Genomic DNA, 7,334 nt, shown 5'->3' on the forward strand with positions numbered 1-7,334 from the left:
TGAGGGTGGTTCCAGCAAGCCCCTCAAGCTTGCAGTTGGGGCTTAGGGACTGTGCCTTCCAACTTCGCAGGTTGGCTAACTTTGGGCAAACGGGCTAAAAAAGTATAATGTGATCTGGGTTGGCCCAAAAGGAAGCCTTATGACAAAGTTGCCACATTCTGAGGATGAGCTTGTGAGGCCATCTTGAGAGACCTGTTAAAACATTCTCTTCTTCCTACAAAAAAAGTGTGCTTGCTGCTGACCCCAGGCAGAGGGCCAGGCCAGAAGATTCTCAAAGCCCCTCAAATCCAGGGAATCCCATCCTGGGGTAGATCTCCCTCCATGCTTAAACTTCCAGAGATTTCCCAGCACATTGACAATGCAATCCAAACTTCTTACCTGATGTGTGTGTGCGTGTGTGTGATTCCCCAACTAAACTGTAAATCATCTAGGCCACTGCTGGCATATAAGAGACACACTATAAATGTTGACTGAATAAATGAATGGCTTGAATAAAAAGAATATAAAAAAATGTTTATTTTGCCAGCAGGATTTTATTTCTGGCTTACTTTTTATTATTTTTTTATTGAGATGGGATTCACATACCATAAAATTCTGTCTTTTACGGCTGAGAGGGTTTTAGTACATTCACAAAGTGAGGCGACCATCACCACGATTTATCTGGCTTGATTCTAGTCCGTTCCTCCTGCCTCTCCACCGCGGGATTCTAAGGAGGGCTGCCAACCCTAATACCCCACGAGCATCCACCATCAGGAGGGCATCGGGCCCAGGCGACACCGAATTCCTCCCCAGGAACTTTGCAACAGAAATTAGGAAAGGCCTTCCCTCTTGATTGGAGAAGCTGGGCAGAATGAACTTGGGGCTGGGAGTGCCCAGATGCCTTGGAAGCAGCTGGCCTGCAGGGGATGAGAATAAATCTGACTGTGTGACAGAGAGAGAGAGAGAGAGAGAGAGAGAGAGCACTGGTTCTGGTTGTTCTTGAGGCCAGCCACACTACCCCACTTCCCACAGTTGGGTTATATAAGCCTGTGATTCCCTTGGGCCCCAACTAGTTCCAGTGGCTTTCTGTAACTTGGAGCCTAAGGTGTCCCTTAGGACAATACAGTCCTTGTCCGGCTCACACCGCCCCTCAGCACGTTTATTGAGCACTTACTGGGTGCAGGGCGCTGGCCTTGGAGCACATCATGTGGGGCCACGGCAGGTGCGGCGAGACAGAGATGTGCAGAGCCGAGTAGGACCCCTGTCCCTGGCGCAAGGCAGACCTTGGAAGTGACATCTGAGTCAAGACCTGAAGTTAGACAGGAATAAGCATCAGCAGACGGGTACACATGACACGGAAGGGGAGTCCGAAGAGCTTCCCGGTGGCTGGAAAGGTGGGGGAAGCTCCGAGAAGGACACCACATTGGAAGGAAGCCTGGTAGGATGGGTAAGAGGCGGATATTTGGAGGAAGGGCCCAAGAGCGTTTCAGGAGAGGGGACACAGAGTAAAGGCAGACACAGGACCCCGTGAGCAGCTGACGGGGTAGGTTGTGACTGGGAGTAGAGGAGAAAGAGGAGCCAAACGTGCCGGCAGTGGGGACGCTGGTGCTAACGGCGAGGCCGACCGGTGGCCGCCCGCCTCGCCCGGGGCCCAGCCCTTGACACGCACGTTCTGATCTCATCTTCACGATGCCGTGAGGCCGGTCCTATTATTAATCCCAAACTAGAGTCCAGGAAACTGAGGAACCGATGAAGTGATGTCCGTAAACAACACCTGAATGACATTTTAAAAATAAGGAACCAAGCAGAGGCCTGGGAAAGCTTGAGGTCACTTCTGCACAGACGGAGTGTCGGCTGCCCACCGGGGCGAAGCCCAGCCCTGACCTTGGGTTTGACGTGTCGCTGCCAGGTGGCAATAGCCTTACCTACATTTTCTTCATGAGTACACGACAAAGGGCAAAATCCCCGGTGTCTAAGATCGGGATACGGTACCTCGGCTGCTCCCCCCGGCCACCGTGCCTGTCACTCTGTGACAGAAGGAAATTAGATTTTTCCGATAAGCTTTGTTTTCCACAAAGCTATGTGCGATGATTACTGAGGACCCTGTGGTCTTCTAGGTGTTTGCAAATTGATTTTTTTGATGATTTGTTCCAGTGATTTTCCAAGTGTTCAGTGTTTTTCCAAGTTATGCAGCTTTACAACGTGGGGGAGTTAAATTCTGAGTTTGCCTTCCCTTTCCTGTATTAATATGAAGCTTTAGTGTTGTGATCATGGAAGATGTTTCCTGCGTGCAGCATCTCCCTCCGAGGAGCCATACGTGCCAGTCCACAGGACTGCAAGTCTACATGTGGATGGACATACAGCAACCTTCAGGCGGACGCCCTCAGACTTTATGGCCATATGCAAAACTGGAAGCGTACGGAGAACCTGTGGCTGCTGCAAATATCCCAAATAAAGATCCTCACTTTCTAGAAATGTGTATATGACGAATTTTTTAAAACCTCCAAATCTGTTATGACTGCGCTCATGCAGGCATTCTGTGGACACCGACCAAAAGCCAGATACAACAAAACTTAAAAACTCATCTTTTCTGCACCCAATGCCTTTCCCTGAAGCCAGGATTTGGAAAGAGTGGTGTCTGACCAGGATGCCGTGCAGAGATTCCACCTTTTTATGGATAAATCTAAAGTCCAAGACCAAGAAATCAGAGGAATAAAATCCCAGATCCAGTGCTTCATGACTAACACCAGGCGCTCAGTTAAATGACTACTAAGGACCTTTGCACCTCAAGCGGTCACTGAATCTAAAGACCGATTATGAGTATTAGTCATGAAGATCATGGCAAAATGTTTTGCAAAGATGCAAAGCTTTAAAAACACAGAATATAACTCAAACAACCATCTCCCCCACAAACTCCTTCATTTTATTAAGCATGTCCTTAAGAAGTGCCTACTATGGGGGAGGCTGGTTGGCTTAGTTGATAGCGGCTGATTCCTGATTTTGGCTCAGATCATGACCTCAGGGTCATGGGATGGAGCCCTGCACCAGGCTCCATCCCCAAACAGGGAGTCTGTTGAAGATTCTCTCTCTCCCTGCCCCCAGCTCTCTCCCATTCTCTAAAATAAACCCATTTTAGAAGAAAAAAAAAAAAAAGAGTACCTATTACACTCTGAGTCTCAACTATCATAGGCATCTGAAGAAAGCTTTTGTCAAATCCATGAGCCCCAAAATCTAGTTTATGGGAATGAATTATTCATAGGATGAGTACACTTGACAGCCTTCGTGTGAATGGAACTCACTTACTAGATAAAAGCAAATTTTGAAACAAACAAAAAAAGCCTCACAACTCCTCACTGGCAGGCCTCTCCATCAGCAACCCTCCCCCCCACCCCCCACCCATTTAGACCCAGGAGCCCGGAGGACTACCTGCATTATCCTTTGTTTCCCTAAACTGTAAATAAACCTGCAATAAGTGCCTTTATTAAATTCTCTGCTAAGAATTTATCATCAGTCTCCTACCGGGCCCCTGGCTGATAGAGGCATAATAACATTATCCAGTAACAAAATAAGGATTAAATCGAAAAAGGCATGTAAAGCATGTAGCCTGGCTCATAGCAAGCCCTCGATGGACATTACCTAGCAGGATGATGATCGGGCTTTTTATTTTCCTATCAGTCCTGTCCTACTTGATTTCCATAGCCGCGCATCACCGGCTCAGGGTGAAATCTCTCCTCCCAGCCCTTTTAGTAGGAATTTTGAAATAAAGGCCTGTTTCCGCCTCCTAAGTGTCTCTTGGTTTTGCGCCCCTGAGGGTGGATCCCCATAAGGGACCTCACAAGGAGAGCAGATCGCAGAGTCACTGGGGCTCCAAGGCTCTCTTGGTGCTGGTGGCAGTCTGGGAGCAAGGGGGTGGGTGAGGCTTCCAGACCCAGGGAGGGTGGGTGGCCTGCGGGCGCCCCGGGAGGGCGCGGAGGGCGACTGCTTGGGGGTGGCCGGCGACCTAAACCTTGCGCCGCACGGGATGCGCTTCTGGGGCAACAGCTGGAAGGCGCCTGGCGACGGGACTCCTGGTTCCAGTTCAGCGGATCGCGAGTTCTGCGAGGTTAGACTCGGCGTGTGGGATGCAGCAGGTCGGCGGCGGCTCCGCAGTGACCTCCCCGCGCCCCGCCGCCCGCGTCCCTAACCGGTTAGGGAGGCTCTTCCGCTGGCGAGCGCTGCACCTGCGCCGACCCGAGGCCCTCACCGCCTGGCCTCGCGCAGCCCGGGAACCTCCGACGTCCCCAGATGCGTCTTTTCTGCCTTTTTTTTTTTTTTTTTTTTTTTTTCAAAGAAGAGCCCTTCGCGGCCATTGGCTCCGGACCCACCGAGCAGGGAGCGGTCCCAGCAGTGCAACGTGTGTGAGCACCGCGCGCGACCCGTTGTCTTCGCCGCGGTTTAATCCCCTCCCCCGTTTCAAAAGCTGCCTTTCTTAAAAAACTAAAATAAAATAATAAAATAAAATAAAATAAAATAAAATAAAATAAAATAAAATAAATAAAATAAAATAAAATAAATAAAATAAAATAAATAAAATAAAATAAATAAAGTAAAATAAATAAAATAAAAATAAAATAAATAAATAAAATTAAATTAAAATAAATAAAATAAATAAATAAAATAAAAATAAAATAAATAAATAAATAAAATAAATAAATAAAATAAAATTAAAATAAATAAAATAAATAAATAAAATAAAAATAAAATAAAATAAAAATAAACAAATAAAAATAAATATAAATAAATAAAATTAAATAAAATAAATAAATAAAATAAAAATAAAAATAATTAAATAAAAATAAAATTAAATAAATAAAATTTTTTTAAAAAGCTGCCTTTCTCCCCGCCGGCCGCGCCGGCTCTGGGGAGGGAGGCCCCGCGGCCCTTCGAGGCCCGGGCTTCCCTGCTGCTCTGAAATTGGGAGATCGGTTTTTCTTTAAAAATAAATAAAAATAAAACATAAAAATCAAAATCAAAAGAAAAAATAGCCTTCTTTTGGGGAAGGAAGGCGTAAATTGGGTTGTTTAGGGTTTGTTTATTTTTTTCCTAAAAGGTTTGGCGTTCCCACACCGGGAGTCGAACCCGGGCCGCCTGGGTGAAAACCAGGAATCCTAACCGCTAGACCATGTGGGAGACGACGAGCGAGGCGGCCGGCGGAGGTAAGTTGAGTCGCTCGCGGCGGCTTCCGCCCGCCCTCCTCGCCGGGCGGCCGGCGTCAGGCCCGCTTCTGCGCCTGCGGGGAGCCCGAGGCCGCCGTAACCCCTTCCGCTCCCCGCCCGCCCTCGCGTCCTCCCGGAGCGCACCGCCGCCCGTTCTAGACGCCGCGTCCGCCCCGCCCCCCGCGATCGGAGGGTCGGAGTCCGGGTTCCGGGGATCCCGCAGAGCGCGCGGGCCGGGCTGTGAGGCGGACTCGGGGGGAAGCCGGGGAGCCGCGCGGCCGTCGTCCCCCGCCGCAGCCGAGGCCACCGCGGGGCGCGGCCCGGAGCCCGGAGCCCGGCCTCACCCCCACCCACACCCGGGGGCCCGGGCAGGTTCCCGCTGCGTCTCCAGCCCGCGGGGTCACCTCGGGGCGCGGCCCAGCACCCCGAGCCCGGCCACCCCCACCCCCACCCCCCCGGGGGGCCCGGGCAGGTTCCCGCTGCGTCTCCAGCCCGCGGGGTCACGTCGGGGCAAGGCCCGGCCTCCTCTCCCCTCCCCTCCCCTCCGCTCCCCTCCCCTCCCCTCCCCTCCCCTCCCCTCCCTTCCCCACCTCCCCTCCCCTCCCCTCCCCCACCTCCCCTCCCCACCTCCCCTCCCCTCCCCTCCCTCCCCACCTCCCCTCCCCACCTCCCCTCCCCTCCCCTCCCCACCCTCCCCTCCCCTCCCCTCCCCTCCCCTCCCCACCCTACCCTCCCCTCCCCTCCCCTCCCCTCCCCACCCCCACCCCGGGGGCCCGGGCAGGTTCCCGCTGCGTCTCCGGGGCCAGCCTCGGCGGCCTGGAAGCCCGGAGCATCCCGGGGTCTCGGGGACCCAACGGCAAAGGCAGGTTCGCGCCGCCCGAGCAGGCGACGGGGGGGTCTGCGAATGGAGCGGAGGAGCCCGCGGAAGCCCCCGGGTCGGCGGAGCCCTTGGCGGGGAGCGCGGGGCCCTCGGGGCTGGGCGGGCGCACAGAGCCCTCGGGGTGCGGGGTCCCTAAGGCCGCCGGTGTGGCCCCGAGGAAGCGCCCCGGGGGGGGGCCCTAACCCAAGCCCCCGGGAGCTTGATGGGCTCCGAAGAAACACGAGCACCTGGCGCCGGCGGCCTGGCCCTGCAGGGCACCTGGGACACCTGTCGCCTGTGCCCTCCCTGCACCTTTGAGCAGCTTCGGACGCTGGGGTTTGTAATCAGTGAAAGACCCTGGTCGTCCTTGGGGGGGGGGGACATCTGAGGACACGAAAGGCTGCAAAACAAACCTCATGGTGGACGGAAGGCCTTAGCACCCCGCGGTTCTCCACCAAGGGCTGAGGTTTCCCGTGTGGCCTTTCAGGTCCTGTGGCCGCTGGATGACAGTCTTTTTGAAAAAGCCATTTGCAAGTTCTTAAAAGTCACCGAGGTAACCCGCACATTGCACGGACACCATCTTCACATAGAACGAGAATGCCACTCCATTGGGGTTGCTTCCCGGCCCCAAGCTAAAATCTGCTCCGTTTTTCCCCTTGCCACTGGGGACAAATGTGGGCAGTCACGGAAAGCCCTGGGGTCACTTTAGATAATAAAGCAGGGTTGCAGGACACAGGCTTTCCAGCAACTCAGTCTTCCTTCTAGAGAGTTCTGTCCCTCCAGCCCAGCGTAAGCATGACTTCAGGCTGGGAGCACTGGGCTCCTCTCAGCTCAGCAAGGCCACCTGTGGGCTTCCCGCCCTGCGCTCAGTGACATCCCACTGGTAGCCTGCAGCCCGGGGTGGCCATGCTGGGACTGTGACACCACAGGAGCCAAGGGGAGCTGGTGTGCGGCTAAAGAAGAGCGGGGCGCTGCTTAAATATTTACGCACACCGCACTGGGCCCCGTTCACTGGGGGGGGAACAGGGTGCCATCCACTTCGCGTTTCATTTCCTTCTGAGAGTCCCGAGGCCCCCCAAGATCGCAGTGTAGGGAGAGCGAGAGAACGGGGGACCTGCCACTTCCCGCTGGCCTGGTGATGACCGAGGTGGCCGTCCTGCTGCCCGGGCCTGAATGGGTTCTAGGGGCGACTCTCTTTCTCAGTGGCTCTCTGTGGCTTCACCTGGGGCTTCCGTGCTTGGGGCCCTTGGACAGTAGCTCCCAGGAGGCCAGCAGTGTTCCCCCGGCGTGGCTCTTTCTCT

At 53.7% G+C, this 7,334-nt stretch overlaps 1 long non-coding RNA gene and 1 other non-coding gene across 2 annotated transcripts; both read right to left on the reverse strand.

The window, feature by feature from the left end:
* Positions 1–615: 615 nt before the first annotated feature.
* On the reverse strand, positions 616–6,566 carry LOC121477056. The gene is made up of 3 exons (XR_005984086.1): positions 6,447–6,566; positions 1,154–1,288; positions 616–896 (listed from the first exon to the last, which is right to left on the reverse strand). It is a non-coding gene; the product is annotated as an uncharacterized LOC121477056 (long non-coding RNA).
* On the reverse strand, positions 5,077–5,148 carry TRNAE-UUC. Its single transcript has one exon. It is a non-coding gene; the product is annotated as a tRNA-Glu (tRNA).
* Positions 6,567–7,334: the final 768 nt, after the last annotated feature.

This window comes from Vulpes lagopus, chromosome 16, assembly GCF_018345385.1.
Source record: "Vulpes lagopus strain Blue_001 chromosome 16, ASM1834538v1, whole genome shotgun sequence".
Lineage (NCBI taxonomy): Eukaryota > Metazoa > Chordata > Mammalia > Carnivora > Canidae > Vulpes > Vulpes lagopus.